General features: G+C 51.3%; 1 protein-coding gene across 1 annotated transcript in view; it reads left to right on the top strand.

The window, feature by feature from the left end:
- SMPD3 (sphingomyelin phosphodiesterase 3) overlaps nt 1-18789 on the top strand; it is an 88864-nt gene that overhangs the window by 56365 nt on the left and 13710 nt on the right. The window contains exon 2 of the mRNA XM_008067342.1: nt 6857-6925. The gene's annotated coding sequence lies outside the window, so the exon portion shown is untranslated. The remainder of the gene's footprint in view (nt 1-6856; nt 6926-18789) is intronic.

Genomic DNA, 18789 nt, shown 5'->3' with positions numbered 1-18789 from the left:
CTTCTCTCAACCAGATTACATTTGCTACCAGACACAGGGAAAGTCTCTGCTTCAGATCACAGGAAATACACAGCTAATTAGTTGCTCAATCAATACTGACTTTAAGAAGGTGAGCCAGGGGCCTGGGGATTGATTGTTACACTGTTTATGTGCCACCAGCCCACACTGTCACCTGTAATTCCACCTCTCTTTTTTCTTTTTAATTCCATCTGCCCTGGGGGGAAAAAAAGCATTTCCCACCCAGGGGACTCACCGAGGGAGTGAGGAGTGACACCATGGGGGTCTCTTCTGCACTACAGCCATTCAAGCAAGAACTTAAAGGGTCATTTCAACACCACCAACAAAAACCAAAAGAACAAGCCTCAGTCATAAGACACTCCTTTAGGTGCCCACCTAAGACCACCATCAGAATAATGAGACCCTCCCTTGTCCATTCTCTTTGTATCTCTAGCTCTGCCTGGCTGCTTCTTGTTTTTTCTACCTTTATTTTACCTTAGCACTAACTTCTTCATTGTTTTTGTTTTGCTTTGTTTATCTTGTATATAGAATACAGTTTAAGTTGTCCTACATATTTTTTGGAATAAGACAGAATCAGTGAAATAGTTCATCAGAATTTGCCCCAAAGCAGCTATAACTGAAGAATTTTGAATCCTGCTGTACTAAACTTGACTACAAGTGCTAAATAATGAACAGCAGTGTCTGCACACAGTAGGCACCTGATAAATGTCAATTAATTTTTTTAAATGATGAATCTGAAAGAAACAAATAAGATGAACTGGATAATAACTACTTTGAAAGTAATAAATATAAAAAAAACACCAACGGGAACAGATCAGAACAAAATACTGTCTGTAATTTCATTATGAAAGTTATAAAAGGTTTGAGAAACACCTGGAAGTAGCAATTGGCATGACAAGAAACAACAGAAGAAAGACATTAGTGATGTTGAGGATAAAAATAAAATTTCAAGCCAAAAATGTAGACAACCCCCCCCAACACACACAAACCAGAGGAGTAAATAATTGATTTGGAAAATGGGAAATGGTATCACAGTCCTAAAGTAGGCCTAGGAGATAGAAATAAATGGCATGAGGCATGCATGAGGGAGACATCAGTAAAGAAATAATACAAGAAAAGTTTCCAGAGATGAAAAAACAGAGCCTAAAACTAAAGAACACAAACTATGCCTTTCAAGTTCAACTCTGAAAGAGAGAAATAAGCACTTGCTAGTTAAAATTTTGAATTATAAATGATCCAACAAGTTGAAGTGAAGGGATATATGTTCTTCTGAAATTGGATAAGAATGACAAGAGAACTGACATCATAAATATTGAAGACAAAAATGAGCTTCAAAAAATGTGCAATTCTAACTGCACAAATGGATAACCATATATCAGTTATGTTCCCAAACAAGATTTGTTCTGTACAAGTAATAGAAAACAAAGTCATGTAAAAATTGGGGGAAGTTGTGCACAATTATACTTTTTAAAAACTAAAGAGAATGTCTTACTTTTTACAGAAATATAAAAGACAAAAGCTATCTTATATAACAGGAAATTAGAATTAGAATGGACCAATTGAAGAAGAAAGAAAGAATAAGCTATCTGACAAAATGTAGTCACTCCCAAGACCTCACCTACACTCTAATCATTCCCAAACCTGCTCCAGCCTAGCCCTCAATGCTGGGTTCCGGGTCTGAATAGCCCACTGCCACTTGGACACTTCCATGTAAACGTAATGCAGCACCACAAACCTGCCTTTACCCACGCCCCCTCTGCCCAGTAACCAACTCCACTAGTAATACAATTGCCTGAACTAGGAGACCTCTGAAATTTCATACTACTCAGTCTTTGCTCCTCTTGATTCCATCCATTTGTATTACCCTGCTTGGGCTAATACAAAATAACAGCAGACTAGGTGGCTTAAACAACAGAAATGTATTTTCTCACAGACTAGAGGCTAGAGGTATGAGATCAAGGTTCTGGCTGATTCTGTTTCTGATAAGGGCTCTCTTCCTGGCTTGTATACAACCATCTTCTCACTAAGACCTCATATGGCTTCTCCTTGGTGTGCGTGAGCACTCTCTGGCATTTCTTCTTATAAAAATGCTAATCTTATCAAATCAAGGCCTCACCCTTATGACCTCCTTTAACCTTAATTACAGATGTTATCGTGAGTCAAAAATGCATTCAGGCCAGGCTCGGTGGCTCAGCCTGTAATCCCAGCACTTTGGGAGGCCGAGGCGAGTGGATTGTCTGAGCCCACGAGTTCGAGACCCGCCTGGGCAACTTGGCGAGACCAAAAAACAAGCCGGGCATGGTAGTGCGCACCTGTAGTTCCAGCTACCTGGAAGGCTGAGGCGGAAGGATCACCGGAGCCCAGCAGGTCGAGGCTGCGGTGGCCGGGAGCGGCCACTGCACTTCAGTCTGGGCGACAGAGTGAGACTCCAACTCAAAAAAAAAAAAAAAAAAGAAAATGCATTCAATACACGTAAACTAAACATCATGACTTAGCCTAGCCTACCTTAAACGTGCTCAGAACATTTATATTAGTCTACAGTTGGGCAAAATCACCTAAAGCAAAGTCTACTTTTTAATAATAATCAACATTTTATCATAAAATAAAAGATGAAAATTCAAAGTACAGTTTCTACTGAATGCTTACTGTTTTAACACCATTGAAAAGTTGAAGACTCTTAAGTCGAATAATTGTTGTGTCAGGGACCATCTGTACTTCCTGGTAGACCCCCAACTCCAAATACAGTCATGCTGGGGGTTAGGGCTTCAACATATACATTTGAGGATACAAACATTTAGTCCATACCCCCATTCTACCCTCTCAGATGTCCCCCAGATATATGACCCCTCTTTTTTCCCACCGCCTTGGCCCCGACGTCTCTGTTTCACCTATTGCACTGGCCTTACTGTACTTCCTTCCTGCCCACCTCAGGCTCCCTGAAAAATCATCTTTCCAAATGGGCAAATGATTACAGAACACTTACTAAGGGGTTTATCTTATCTAATTCTCCCAAGAACTCTGCAAAGTGGTAGAAACCGAAGGTGCAAAGAGGCTAAAGGTAAAGGCACAGTGTTGTTGCCCAGAGCCAGATCTGAACCCAGATTGGGCTCTGAAGTGCATGCTCTTCCCAGAGAGTCTCCCACTGTTGCAGTTCAAACTCCTGAAAGGATGTCAGGCTTCTAAACACTCAACAATTAATGATTGGCAGACGAATGAGGTTTATATGTAATCATAACTTCAGCTTGCTTTCATCAGTACTTGAGCTAAAGTTGATTTCCCTTCTGATTCCAACTACAGAGATCCAAGCCCTCTTTTTGCTGCCTCTTTGGGGGAAATGAGTCTTTTGTTAATCAAACTGAAAATGCATACTTCTGTTAAGAACTGGTTCTTTGACTCCAATTATTTACTAGCACATTTATTTTCACTTTTAAGGGCAGAAATTTTACAAGCATAAAATGACAAAGGAACTACTGCTTTATCTTAATTCCCCATGAGCTGATGTCCCAATCTTTGTTCACTGAGGTGGGAGCAGTGCCCCACTTACTGAAAGATCAAGCTGAACCAACCAAGTGAGACGTTCATCTCCCTACAACTTCCTCGGAGACCTTGGAGGTTTGAGGGGGCAGCTCCTCCCACCAGCCATGCCTAGCAGTTACTTTGGGATACTTTTGCACCTCCTCCCAGGGTCTCCACCAAATGCAGACAGGCTACCTGAGAATGCCTGTCCAATCATGCCTCCCCACTTTGCATTGGTGTTGGGGGCTTAGAAGTGACTCCTTCACCAGGATTCAGTCAAGACCCTTCCCCAAGGTGACGAGCTGCTCCTCACCCTCCCTCATCCCAAGCTTCAACTATAGAATGAGGCTGAGCGGTCTCATGTTTGCATGAAGTCTGACCCTGACACTCAGCTGGAGGCCTGTGTGACTTTGGGTATCTTACCAAACCTCTGGGCTTGAGCCTCATTGAAGGTATCTGACCCCAGTATCACCATGCAGATAAATAAATCAACCACCTAGGTGCCAGACCCTTTGCAAACATTATTTCTGGATGTATGAAGTTGGTGTTATCCTCATTTTAAGAAGATAGAAACTGGGGCTTGGACAGGTGCCCTGCCTGAGACCACTACTGGTTCTGAGGAGCAGGCATCCAATTCCACAGCTGGCTCTGCTACCCAGGAGAGGTAGAGGTATTTAAGAACCTGACCGAGTTCAGTGTGTCCAGGGACTTGGTCTCACTCGGAGCCGCACGTCCATCGGGGGTCACCCCAGGTACTGGTCTGCGGTCCTGGGGCCTGTGGACTTGAGGCCTCCTGGTGGACAGGCAGGCAGGCGTGTGCTTGGGACCACTGCTAGCTCTGCGGACACTACCTCGCTGTGCTGGATAAATGGCCCACTTTCCGTGCCCGCCCCCCAGGCCCTCCCTGCTCTGCTCCCACTGCCTATTTAAGCCAGAGGCCCGACTCAGCCCAGGCACAGCCAACTGCTGGAGCCAGGAGAGCAGCACTCAGCCGGTGATGAAAGGTCCTTCTGTTTCACCATTTCCTACCGGTGCGTTTTCAATGATGATGCGGAGCGGGGCTGGAGCGGGAGTTGATTCTGCTCACCTGGGAGTAGACTGCGATGTGTAGCTGGCAGAGGGAGGCTCTGATTGAATTTTTCCCACTTCTAATCCCTGACTTGATGTGATCTTATTTTCAAAGAGGGAGAAAGGTTGTCGTTTGTGAAAGGACAGGGGGAGAGCATACTTCAAAACAAAGGTCTGGCTCAGAATATCAATGATCTGACATGTTTTCTTTTTCTTTAGAGAAAAGAGAAGGGCCTATAATTTTGAGGTTGTAGAGATTCCATTTCCTTTCAGGAACCCCTCCCTAAATAGTCAGTTCCTGTTATTTAATTCTATTTTGAAAGAAACATGCAGGGGATTTTTCAGAAGAGTTTGTAAGAGAGGGAGCAGGCTGTGCAGCTGCTGGGGACGGTTTGAGTAATGTTAGAGGCCAAAGACCCTGTTTGACAAACTTCTCACTGAGAGATGACAGGTGAGCTCCTTCACACTTGAAAAGAGGGCGGTGGAGGCTGGGAGTCACACAGGCCCAGGTAGCTCAGGAGAGGTCTGCCTCCTTTATGTCCAGTTCCAGATGCTCACTAGCCTGTGGCCTAGGTCGGGTCAGCCTGGCAAGAGGGTGAAGAACAGAGTTGCATGCAGGTCGTCAGCCTACTATGGGTGAGGAGGCAGGCACTCTAGGGACAGAGGACAAGCCGGGACAGTAGGCCCCCCTCTGACTTCCCAGCAGGCTGAACTCTCTGGGCTGTGGGTGGGGAAGGATGCCTGGCCAAGTACTTATCTTGGTGGGTACAAGCCAGGGTATCCACATGGAAACAAAGGTCCCTGAGGAATCCAGGTCACCACGTGCAGAGTGTGAACCTGGGACTCTGAATTCCTTCTCACCCTGATCTGGCTACATCAAGTAGCGATGCCCATTTGGTCCTGGCCTTGTAGAGACTCCCAGTGTTAGAGAGGAAGAGTATCTAAGGCCCAGCATTATATGACTTGCCCAAGACCAATGGCCTGGAGCAGTACCAGGTGTCACTGGAGCTCACACCATTTCCACATGGATTCCTAATCAGAGGGAAGATAAGTGTTTGCCATGGAGAAGACATGCCAGTCAGTACTTCTGCAACATCTTTGGCTAGGTAACAGAGAACGGATTGGGACTCAGCTTTGAGATTCTTCTGAAACAGTTTGGGTGACTTGCAAATTAAGTGCATACAAAGGATGGGGTATGGACCTGAGAAGAGACAGTCGCCCTATTGGGATATAAGGGCGGTAAGATGTCGTTGGGCACCGGCTTGAGAAGATGGAGGGCTGGAGAAAGAGCCGCAGGAGGCCGCACTGGACAGCGGGCGGGGCTGAACTTGGAAGCCAACATTGGGCCTGAGACCAGGGGCGGGCCCCGGAGCCGAGGATTCGGTGGGTTAGTCGGGGGCAAGGCCAGAGACGGCGCCAGCGGGTGCGGTCAGAGAGCAGCCCAAGGCCAGAGATCAGGGGGCGGGGCCAGCACCAGAGGCCAGGGGCGGAGCTAGGGGCAGGGGCGGGGCCTACGAACTGGGACTGAGGTCCAAGTGTGGAGGGCCGCGTCCGCAGGGCGTAGTTGCAGGATCCCTCGCCTGGGTCAGCGAGGGGTGCGGGACCATTCACACGAGTGCCCTCCCAACTGTCCCCTTCGAAGAGCCTGCTGGGTTCACGCCATGTTTCCGCCGCCAGCGTGTCTACCCTCCTCCCTGTCTGCTGCCAAATCCCTCTTGTTCTTCCTTCAACGCTGCTTCCTCCCCCAACCCACCTTCCTCCCGGCGGCGGCCCCGTCCCTCTTCCCTGGCCTGGGTTCAGCTCTCCTCCCCTCAGGTATCTTCACGAGGCAGAGATTACGCAAAGCTCCTGGGAAGAACTCTGATTGTTCTGGTTCTCCTATCAGATCAAACCCAGGCCCCGCGGCTGGAGCTTTGAATTCGCCTCTTCCCCTCTCCCTCCAACCCTGCACACTGTCAGCTCGGCCACACTCCAGCTGTCCACGTGGAGGGCTCATCCATCCCATCAGCACCCACCTGTCAATCCTCCCAGGTCTGTCGCACAAACCGCCGCCCCACCCCCTGCGGCTGCACTTCCTCGGCTGGTACTGCCGGCCCATGCCCCGCCCTGGCGACGTGGAGGGTGTGGCAGTGCTTCCAGTGCAGGTGGGGCCCGTAGGTCTTTGTACCTGGCTCACCTGTTCTGGGCTGCTTGGTGGCTGCTGAGTTCGGGAGATTGTTCTGGGCACCTCTGTGAATTGCTCGTCTCCTTTCAGGTCTGGACTCTGCGGTGACATCCCCTCTTCAGAGATAAGGACAACAAGGTCTGCGTGGCCCTTCCTCAGGTAAAACTGAGGCTTCTGGAACCTCGGGAGAGGGTTGTGGCGGTGCTTGGAGCTTTTCCTCTTGGGCTAGTGTTAATGTTTTTCTAAAGAGATGCTGTGTGAGATTGAGACAGGGTTATCCTGCTTTGTTAAAAAGTTTGCAAGTCACTGCTCTGGGATAAGCAATCTGGGGCAGTTCATCTGGGACCTGAACCCGTCCACATGTGGAGTACAGTGCCAACACAGAATGTCTGCACACCCAAATCTATGGAAGAAACAGAAACTCCTTCAATACATGGGGAAAGGACTGAGCAGCACTCCACAAAAATGAAGGAATACCAAGTAAATGGAACCAGATATCACTGCCCACTAAACTATCAAAAAATATTGGTTTTAAATGCTAAAACTCAGAGCTGGTAAGGATGTTGTGAAACTAGCATTCTCAAACAACCAGTAAATTGACACAACCTTGGCGAAAAGCAGTTTGGCAATAGGTATCAGAAGCTTCAAAGTTTACTAATTGCACTGCTGAATCCATCCCAGAGAAATAATTCAAACTACTGGGCCATTATCAGGAATTAAAACAGAAACTAGTGACACCCTGACAGTCTGGCCCCTCAGACCAGGAGCCGGAACAGCAAAACCATTATAAGAGCCCACACCTTCCCCAATATTGGCAAATTAAAAGTTTTCAGGGTTGCCAGGGAGGTCCCCAGTCTGGGGCCAGGGAGATTTGGGCATCCGAGGTGGTGACGACAGGATCTAAGGACAAAAGAGAAGGTCGATGAGGTCAGCAGCCTGCAGGGAGGGGGAAGAGAGATCATCGTGGTCCTCACCAAGGACTCCACAGGGGTAGGTGACAAATATAACCTTCAGGGAGCTGACAAGCAGGGAAACAATCTTGTTTTGTGGGAATCGAGGGGAAAGGACAAGAGGGACAGTGTAGGGACTTGTTACTCTTCCCCAAGAACTTGTCCTAGAGGTAAGGTTGGTGCTGGATGGTGCTCATTTACATATTTTTTGGACGTGTTTTAGTATCATTTATATTCAGCCTTGGCAAGAAAGTTCGAGAGGAAAAAGGAAATGGGAGTCAGGTGACTTGGCTGCACTTCTCAGGGACTGTCATTCATCTCTCAGTTTCCTCTTCTGTGAGTGGGTTGTGCAGTGTAGACATACCCCCAATGTGAAGAGCACGTTCTGCGAGGTGTGTGCTAAGGTCAACAGCCTCTCTGATGTTCCCCAGAAGTGGGTCCGATCTTGTTGCCTTTCAGAGACTCATTTCCAGCCTCCCTCCCATCTTTGCCACAGACTGGCTCATGGCTGTGCTCCCACCTCAGCAGGGAAAGAGAAGGGCAGGGAGAGGGAATGAGTATGAGTCCTAAGCCTGCCACAGGTGGTCTCAAGTGAGCTGGATTGCTGAATGAAGCCATTCTGGCTGTGGCTCCAGGTCAGCAGGGCAGGGGAAGGATACTGCCACTTGTCCTCAGTTGGCAGGGGTTCCTCTTATCTGCCTACTGTACACGCAGCTCTGGTCAGGTGATGGAGTAAAAATACTGAGTGCCTGCAGGGGAGGAAGGGAGACATAAGCCTCATTTTCCTCATCTGGCCTCAGAGATAGAAAACAGAACCTTCATTTCCTGGGACTGAGGTTGGGGTGGGTGGGGGAGCACCTTACCCCCCAACCCCAGAGCTCCTTGTGGACAGGGTCCCTTGTCCTACTGAGATAACCCACAGAGTCACACACAAAAAACCTTCCCTCCTTCTGCTTTGAAGAATGGAATTTGCTGACATAGCTCAAGTCTCCTGTATCTCAGTTGTTTCCAGCTTGATAGATCTAAAAGGTATCAGAGCTAACAGGCTAGTCACCTTTCTGGGCTGCAGACTGCAAACTTGTGCAATATGTGCACAGAAGCAACCAGCTGTCAAGAGAGGAATGGCCTGTCTGGTCTAAGCCCAAGGTCTTCTAGTTGTGGGCTGACTGGGGTTTGATGAAGGGACCATCTCTGTGAATCCTGAACCCTCAATCTGCTCAGCTGAGGCTACATCCCTTTGCACAGACCAGGGCCATGAGGGAACAGCCCAGCAAAGGCATGGAAGTTGGGAAAGGCATGATGGGGAACTGCTCCCCTGGGGCTCGAGGAGCAAGAGGAGACAGAGCAATCAGGCCACTGGACAGAGTCTGCCCTTTCTTGCCCATGTGCTTGGGCAGCCTCCTGGGGTCAGCGGGAGGCACTGAAGAGTCACAGGGGAGCAGTGTGGTCTGATGTGATGTGTAGTTTAGAAAGATCCCATCAGCTGCCAGGTAGGTCAGAGAAGAGAGACCAGGTGGAGGCTGTTGCAGTATCTACTGGGAGAGGGTGAGGCCTGAACTGGGGTGTGGCTGTAGTAATGAACCCAAGGGATTCAGGGGCAGAACTATAGGCTGGTGAAAGGAAGCAGGGTATGGAGGAGGTCCAGGTCCCAGGACTACTCAGGAGTGCCAGTGTGGGGGAGGAGAGGAAGAAGAATGATGAACTTCTGGAAGAAGATATAGAGCTGTCATTCAAATACATGGGATAAGAGGTCACGAAGCAGCTGGGCTGGCTATCACGTGGGAACAGGTGACCCATGAGGGATCACCCAGGAGAGGAGGGAAGAGACAGGAAAGCCGAACTCCTAGGGGTTAGCAGGGGAGGAGCTCTGAGGACTCCTCCCAAAGGTTCTGAGAAGGAGCAGTCCCACAAGCAGGAGGGGAGAAGGAGGATGGTGAGCCAGGACCAAGGGACAGAGAGAAGAAATAGATGAGGAGTGAAGCAGCTTAAGCCTCTGGTTGGGCCTATTTCTTTTTCTTTTCTTTTTTTTTTTTTTGAGTTGGAGTCTCACTCTGTCACCTAGGCTGGAGGGCAGCGGCATGCTCCCGGCCACCGCAGCCTCGACCTGCTGGGCTCCGGCGATCCTTCCACCTCAGCCTTCCAAGTAGCCAGAACTACAGGTGCGCACTACCACCCCCGACTAATTTTTGATTTATTGTAGAGATGAGGTCTCGCCAAGTTGCCTGGGGGGGTCTTGCCTTGGCCTCCCAAAGTGCTGGGATTACAGCCTGAGCCACCGAGCCAGCCACCCAGCCCAGCCAGGCCTATTTCTTAAAGCAAATCTGATTGAAACTATGTGAACTGTTTTCTCATTGATACTGAGCTCTATTCTAGACATTTTCTTCCCAGAACTTTACCCGAAAGCCCGGTGACACACCCTGTTCTCCCTTCTCCCTGGTGGTAGGGGCCAGGCTGCTTCAAGCTGGGTCACTGCCCAGAACCCCAGCCAGCCAAAGGGCCACTCAGCCTCCCGGAGTCAGGACACAGATGCAACCAGCAGAAAGAGCAACTCAAGCTGGCTGGCTCTGCTCGGTGTAGTGGAAATGCTCTTGGATAGGCTGAGCATTTTTTTTTTTGAGTTGGAGTCTCACTCCATCGCCCAGGCAGTGGCACACTCACAGCCACCCCTGCGTCGGCCTGCTGGGCTCTGACAATCCTTCCACATCAGCCTTCCAAGTAGCCAGAACTACAGGTGTGCGCTACTGTGCCCAGTTAATTTTTTATTTCATTGTAGAGACGAGGTCTTGCCAAATTGCCCGGCTGGGTCTTGAACCCATGGGCTCAGGCAATCCACTCACCTTGACTTCCCAAAGTATTGGGATTACAGGCTGAGCCACTGAGCCTGGCCTAGGTTTAAGTTAAATGAAGCCAACTAGGGGCAAGCGAAGTGAAGTCATCTGACCCTTGCCGCAGGCCATATTCCCCAGCTGCTCTTCCTGGAGTCTCCTCTTTGCTTGTAGTCTGGGATCTGGCAGTCATCATGGTCGCAAGGGCATGGTCTTGGCCAGCAGAACTCCCTGAGTGGCTCCACCTCACCTCTCTGTCCCTCTTCCTCACCTGCCTCGCCCTTGCTCACTGCCTGCTTCACCCAGCACCCACCACCTATCTCCACACCTCTCTAGACAATACCCCCACCCTCAAATACACACAACTAGAAGGCAGCCTCTGCCACCAGAAGCCCTAGGCCTTTGCTGTGAAATACCCTGAGCGGTCACAGCATCGCATCTGACTCACCAAGTGCCCCCAGCTTCCCTGCTTCACAGCTGTTGCCCAGGCTCTGCCCCCTGCCAGTCCTGGGTGCACTGTCAGCCAGGATGACCTGGCAGTGTCTGGCCATGCCCAGACCCTGGGCTCTGACTCCTTCTGTGTCCACCTGCATGGATCTCTGGCGCTGCCTCGTGCCCATCCCCTGCTTGACCCCTGGGACCAACCAATACACTGACACTTGCAGAGTTTTCCAGTAGATTTCCTTTTCCATGTCTGCTGATTTACCAGGCTACCTGTGTCACCAAAGCAACTGCCTCTCTCTGAGTAGAACCCGTTTCCACCACAAATTAAACGATTAAGACCAGGCATGGGAGCTCATGCCTGTAATCCCAACACTTTGGGATGCTGAGGCGGCGAGATCGCTTGAGCCTAGGAGTTTGAGGCTGCACTGAGCTATGACTGCACCACTGCACTCCAGCCTGGGCAACAGAGCGAGACTCTATCTCAAAAAAAAAAAAAAAAAAAGATTAAGACTCAGTTCCCCTGATGCCTCATGGTCCTAGAGGAACTTGGGCACAAGGCAAGAATAGATTTTTTCAGTCCACAATGAGAGAGCGAGGATGAGCAAACCTCTTGCCTGGCCTGATTTCAGGCAAAGAAACATCATTACTGCCATTTGAAATGAAGATCTTCCATGAAGCGTTGGATCTGGAGGGTAAATCTGAGTTCATTCTTGGGAAACCGAGAGCTGTCAACCAATAAGGCTTGTTTTCAGCATCAAGTGAGTGGGCTGATTACACAGAAAGTCAGAAGCCTTCCTCTACTGGTCCTGATGGAATGGGCCGCACAGCAGTTGTAATCAAAGGTTTTCTTCTTGCCCACACTACATGTGGGTTACCTGGGGCCTTGCTCCATGGGGCCCTGCTCCATGTCCCTGCACCCTGGACCCAGGCTGATGGAGGACCTGCCATCTCCAACACTGCAGGTCAATGTGTCAGAGGGAGAGAACTCTGGAAGGTCTCACACCTACAGTACTTGGTCCAGCAGTAACAGACATCGCTTTCACTCACAGCTCATTGGTCAGAAGTCATCACACGATCCCACCCAACCACCAGGAGATCAGGAAGTCTCCAGGGGACAGAGAAAGTGAGGCAAGAGTCCTGTCCCAGGCTTGGAGGGAGATGTGGACTAAAGAAAAGAGTTCTTGTCTTTCCTTTCAGGCTGGACTCAACAGCCAAGAACGGGTGTAGACAGGGCTACCACTACCAGAGCAGCAGGGGTGAATTGGAATCCAGAGTCCAGCTCCCTTGGAGCTGAGGAAGGCTAGATTGGTGACAGCACTGAGGAGAGAGACCCTGGAGGTTACAGACCCCCATGGTCTCCTCCCCACTGGTCTTTGATTGGACAAATGACTAATTCACAGTCTTAAGCAAATAAAACTTCTAAGTTTCATTCCCTGGGACTCCAGCGGCCCCTCAAACTCTTCCAGTTGTATGTTTGAAGACACTAGACAGACTTAGCTTCACGAGCAGGTCAGAAGCCTTATCAAGCAAGCAGCCCTTGTTTGGGCCTAAGCTGGGGCACCCTCTCTAAAGCGGGGGAGTGCTGCCTGATTCTCTCAGAGCCAGAAGGCTCGCATGGTGCCATGTGCAGAGGGAGGACCTGAGTAGAGCAATAGCCTGGGGTCAGAGGTCCCTGAAAGGGCCAAGGATGAGGCCTCAACCCTCCAGCGGTGAATGAGACTCGGTCTCAGTGCAGGAAGCCCAGCCCTCAGGCCCAGCTGCCCCAGACTGCAGGGAGGGCAATGAGATGCTGATGCTGGTTTTATTTACTCATTCTCACTCACTTGCTTCTTAATCTCGGCATAAATTCTCTAGGACTCAGTTTGTTAAATGTTCTTTGCATAGAAAACTCTAGGATGAATGTGAAATGATTCCTTTCAGAAGAATGTTAGCATGTCTGCTATGTTTTGGGAAGGTTTGTTGTCTTAATCTGTGTTCTCCAGTGCCTCACGTTGGGCCAATCCATTCCAGGAGGAAACTCTCTACTTGAAATGCAGCCAACACAGCTTCTGCCTAAATCCTAGCATTTGTGTGGACTTGTGTTTAAAATTCTACTCCCCTAGAAAGATGTCATTCTTTCTTAAGCAAAGTATGTTCCGTGCCTTGTTCGGTTCATGAACCATTAACATCAGCCTTCGTGTCAGGGAAGCAGGGACTTTACTGGGACAGATGCCTTAACAGCAGAGCCTGAGGGAAGTCAGTCTCCTCTGGTCTCCATCCTGAGGGTCTCCTGAGGGCGAGGTGGCGCTAGGGACCAGTGGGACATCCTTGGTGCTCAGTCAGCTGGGCAGCCCATTTACACAGCAGTCACCACAGGACTCGCCTGACACTGGTGATGTGACCTGCTGGAGAATTCCAGGATGCCTGACTGTGGCTATTTGCAAGGCCCAGCCCAGGCACAGGCCTCAGCACCCAGGCAGTCTCAGAGCACTTGAGGTTGGAGGCCGTGCCCAGCTAGATGCTCAGCCATTGGCTCATGGCCTCCTGATTCAGGCCTGCTCCAGTAGTGCCTTGGAGCTGCCCTGTCGGTACCCCTTGTGGAGGAAGCCCTGTGAACAGAGTGGAGGCTCATCTTTATTCTAGAGGAAGCCTTCACTCCCAGTCTCCTCTCCTCTCCCGGGTCAGCCTCCATGAGGGCACAGGACTGGAGGAAGTCCCATGAGCTTTTGCTCCAGCAGACTCTAGGTGGACAGACCTGAGTGCCGGCAGGTTCTTAAGCATGACATAAGCATCATGGGAATGAGAAGAGGTGCCGCTTGGGGTGGCTTAGGTGTGAGTCTAGGCGCCACTCTCTATCTGGCTCTCTCTTAAATGGTGCTGTTTGTGGTCATCTACTGGTGACCAATAGATAAATCTGGAGTGACAGGTAGTTGAGGGTGGGTGTCCAGGTCTTCAAACTCAGCCATCACCCTGGGATGGAGTCCACACCCTCAGAGCAACTGCCCACGTTATGATAAGCACAAGGGCCTAGACCCAGGGGTCCTGCTATTTTAAACATCAAATTGGCTTGCGCATCTCCGGTGCAGGCACCACCCACCTGGCTTGAGAATTGCTTTCCAGTCACGCAGGAACCGGCTTCACCTGAGCTTTCTGAGTTCCGACATGGAAATGCCAAGGCTGGCTGTTGAAGGAGTGCCCCAGAGCTGCTCGCAATCTGTTCCTATTCTCAGAAACCACATGATGCAGCAATAGCTCCCATGGAAAGTTTCTTTTTGAAAATTTTATGGCCCCTTTGCTTACACCTGGCTCCTGCAGAAGCTTTACAGCCCACAGCAGACAGCTCTGACCGAATCCTGCCAGGAGACGGAGGCCCTGTGGTCCCCTGCACTGTCCTCACCCCTCATTGGCAAGGTGCCCTCTTTGCAGGGCAAACCAGCCTCATGAGGAGGAAACTATGAAGGCTCTGGCTGTATTTTGAGGGCCTTTGCAGTGGGAGAATTGACAGTGATAGCAGCAATAAAAGTAATCATCCTACAGACATTGGGGCTGCACATATACCATCTCCCACTACCCCGAGATATTGCTATTACCCAGGCTTCACACATGAGGACACAAGGGCTCAGAGTCGGTTGAGCAACTGTCCAACGTGCACCAGGAGGACCTGACCTGCATCTCCGACTCCAGAGCCTGTGTTCCTAGTGTCTGCCTGCTCCCTCTGCAGTCTCCTGAGGAATGTTCACACTGGAGGCACCAGGTCCTGCAGGACCTCACAGGACCTGGGAGGGAGCCTCTACTTTGTCCTGTAGGAAGCCAAGGGGGAGCCACGGGCGGTTTGCACAGGAGAGATGATAGAATTGTGTTCTAGAGAGACCACGTAGCTGGTATATATGAGATAGGACCCCTTTGGTGACAAGTGACAGAAACCCAACTCAAAGTGACTATAGCAAGGAAAAGGAGAATTTGCTGAATTGTTTGTTAGAAAGTCTGTGGGATGGGTTGGCTTCGGGCACAGGGAGATCAGAGTTCAAATATGTCACTAGGATCTGGTCTCTTTCCTTCCAGCTGTAAGGTCTGTTTTCCTCAAAAGTGGATTCACTCTCAAAGAAGCCTCCAGCAGCTTTGGGCTCTTAGCACTTCCATCTCAGAGGAAGTGCAGGCTTCTTTCCTGGGGGGTCAGTAAGAATTCCAAGGAGAGCTTAGGTTAGTCCCGCTGGGTTGTGTGACCATCCAACCTGGGGCCAGGGGCCTGGTGCTGAGTGGTATGGCTGGCTCACTGCCCTCCCAGTGCAGTGCAGGGTAGGCCTTGGGCTTGCGGTGGCGCCCGGGATTTGAGGCCCCATCCAGGATGCACAGACACATGCTTGATGAGAGTGATAGTTGGGGATCTGCAGGTCAGGGAGGGTATAGGTGGGGCAGGTGGGCTAGGGAGGGCTTCAGGGAGAAGGAAACACGTGCTTTGGATCTAGAAGGATGACTAGGCATTTACCTGGCACACCTGAGTCACTGCTGTAGCACTGCTATATGTTCATGCCAGACCCCAGACCCCAGTTCTGTTTGGGATGCAGCTTTCAGGGATTAGCCTGGATTTGTCTGACACGCATCACTCAGAAAGGCATCCTATTCAATCTTTCTGTCCTCCCAGAAATGAGTTGCCTCTTAAGTTTCAGCAGCTCGGAGCCCACGTTGCCATGCCAACCCCTTCACGGCAGGCATCTAGGCAGAAGTGGGCCGGCCCGAGCTCAGTGCCACTGGCAGATGCAGGCACATTTGGGTAATTGGATTGGAGCAATCCGTGTGGCCTTTCCTGTGGAAACCTGAGGCTTGGCTCGGCTTCTGTTTAGATGAGCCTGTGGCCACAACAAAGACTCGGAGGAGGTCTCTTTGCTCCAGGACTCCCGGCCCTGCTGCCAGGAAGAGTGAGCCCAGCAGGTACAAGGGCCAGAGGAAAAGGCAGTGAAGGGAGGACAGGCCTCATCCCAGTCCCAAAATGGGGCAACTCAACCCTCAACAACTTTCCAGAAGCTTCCCAGACTCAGAGATCCCTAGAAGATGGCATAGGCTTCCTCAGAAGGGCCAGCAGAACTGGTCTGGCATGCTCACTTTGCTGCCACAGGAGAAACTCAAATTCAAAGCCAGCACCCATCTAGAACCCTTGGAACTGCGGGGCTGGCAGGCCTGGGCACCAGCATGCCCACCAGGTCCATCTCTCAGAGAGCTGGGGAGTGGATGGCTTGGTGCTGGTGATATTTGGCATCCCATAAGAGAGATCCTGGCTACCACAACTTACCCGGACAGGACCAGCCTAGCCAGGCCCTCTTCCTGGGGATGCCCTGCCCTGGCGATGGGGGAGCACGTGCCCCTGATCCTTCAGGTCAGTGTCTAGGAGGAGGACCTTTGGCTCAGCTCAGGCCTCTGAGCAGCCATAGCTCCCCCTTCCCATGCTGCAGGGACTGCAGGTCACAGGTCAGCGACAGGCATCTCCATGTTGGCAGGTTAACTGCAGGTCACCAGTAATCTGTAGGAGTGGCTGCAGTATGCAGCTGCTTGCCGTTGACGCCCATGCCTACTAGGAATGACCAGGGATGTGCCCTCTGGGTCCTGCGCAGGACTTGTCCATCGCTTCCCCTCCCATCTGGACTTACGGTCGTCTGGGCCCCCAAACCTCCCTGGGCAAGTTTCCCTACTACTCAGATCAGCCTGAGAACCACGAGCTCTCTGCTTCCTCTGTCCTGGCTCCATAGCCCAGCCTCTTTGTCACAAACCAGTCCCTGCTACAGAGAGAACAAGTTAGTGAAATCCAGCAGCTCTGGCCCAAGCAGTGTGGACGACGTCTCTGAGGATCCTGAAGGCGCTTTGGGTCAGTCAGGTTTCTGGGAGTTCTGGGAATGAGCTCCAGCTGACCCCCAGAGCAGTGCCCAGACCATGGGCTGGGGAGAGCAAACGGGGCCAGCCTTGGGGAAGAGTGGTCAGTGGTCCTACAAGGAGGGAAACGGCATAGGAAGAGAGCACAGTTGGCCAGGTCACCAGCCTGGTCCCTTCTAGTCTTCATGATAGCACTGGGAAGTAGGAAATCCTCACCAGTGCAGGATTTCACTCGGGTCAGTCTGACTCTCAGCTCAGGCTGAGCAGTGAACAGCGAAGCTGATGGTGAGAGGGCAGGTCTAGAGTTTTCAACTCTAGGATAGAGGGTGACTCTCAGGAGCCCTGCTGTAGGATCCCATGTGGCCCACACACTGATCCGAGGGCTCAGGAGTGACCATGGGGCCTACCAGGATCCATGAGGGACCTGGGGGCACTTGGGACTCCAACTCAGCTCTGAAGACCATAGTGTTGGGGGGAAGTCATTCTGGGCAACCCTGGACACCACAAACCAGGGGGACAAACCCAGGGATACTCGTGGGCTTTAAGATAATCGGCCCTGAAAGAGCAATCCAACCTGTGGGGTTCAGCTACAAAAGCTCAGCACACATGGCCCTTGTGGGTCCTGTCAAACCCATCAGGGATGCCCACAGCAGACTTGGCTTGACAAAGCTGCCAGTCCAGGGACATGGGAGCAGAGAGCTGGGCAGAGAACCCCTCAGGAGGGCTCCTCACTTGGAGACAGGGCCTGGGCTGAGGCCTACACACAATGGCCCAACTTCCCAAGGGAGGGCAGGCAAGAGAAAGGGGACAGATATGGGGTGCGGCTGAGCACCTGTGTTCACCTGTCCCCAGGCCTGGGGAAGTGTGTCCTGCCCTGACCAGCCCTCGGAGGATCCAAGGATTCTGGGATATTGCCAGCCTTGAATGCTTAACTCTAGCTCTCTCTTTCATGGGGTGGTAGATCAGACTAATTAGTGTGTTGTTGCTTGTTTACCCTTCTTTCATTTCCGAGACAAAATAATTAACCACAGAGCTTTAGAAACCCGCTGCATTGGTGGCAGTCCCCTTTATGTCTCCTGCGTCAGTAGCTTCTGAGCATAGGTACAGGGACAGCACACAGGAGCAGGGCAGTTGGCAGCTGGGAGGGCCCCTCCTGCTCAGGGCACTGCAGGAGGGGGCGCCAGGGAAGGGCTCTGGACAGGGGAGCCGGAGTAGCTGGGGAGGGCTGGGATGCTTGGGTCAGCCACGTCCTAGAGGATCACTGTGGGGCCACTGCTGCCCACCAGTCCTGGGGCTGCTGGCCACCTCCAATTTCATTGACACCTGAATAGGGACCAGATGTATTACTCTGACCAGCCCAGGAGAAGCAGAAAGGTCAGACCCAGCCACTCACTGTCCCTGCAGGCCGGGCTGTGTGGAACCTGCCCAGTGGCTTTCTGGGGTCACAGCAAGAGTGAGGGGATATGGGACAACTGAGGAGGGAGCCTTGCTTCCCTACATGCCCCAATATCCCTGTCCCAGCTAATAGCAGATCCCAACCCTGATCAGCCCATGTCAGGGACAAGCCACACAGGAGACAATAGGTTTGAGGAATTTCTCTCAGGAACCCTTTGAAGAAATGAGGCTGCCTCTGCCTCTGCCCCACAAGGGAACCACACTATGGACACAGCCAGTTCTGCTTGGAGGGTGGCACAGTGCAGGCAGGATGGACCCTCACCTCCCAATCCTTCTCCAAAAATGTCATCAAGGCCAGGGTTCAGTCTGTACAGCCCCAGCCACTACTCTCAGACCAGGCCAGACTCCTGACATGGTGACTGAGCCTAGGGGCTAGATGGCCCCACCCGCTCCATCTTCCCAGCCTCTGTCACCCTTGAGGCAGCAGGGTCCCTTCGTTCCTCAGTTGGTCACTTCTTTGTTTGCTCTTTCCCTCCCCAAACATGGGGGCTGCACCCTGGGCTCAGCC

This window comes from Carlito syrichta, unplaced genomic scaffold (genome assembly GCF_000164805.1).
Source record: "Carlito syrichta isolate Samal-C Ts95f unplaced genomic scaffold, Tarsius_syrichta-2.0.1 Scaffold106348, whole genome shotgun sequence".
In the NCBI taxonomy this organism is placed as follows: domain Eukaryota; kingdom Metazoa; phylum Chordata; class Mammalia; order Primates; family Tarsiidae; genus Carlito; species Carlito syrichta.
The sequence above is the reverse complement of the archived record's forward strand: the minus strand, read 5'-3'. Positions and strand labels throughout refer to the sequence as shown.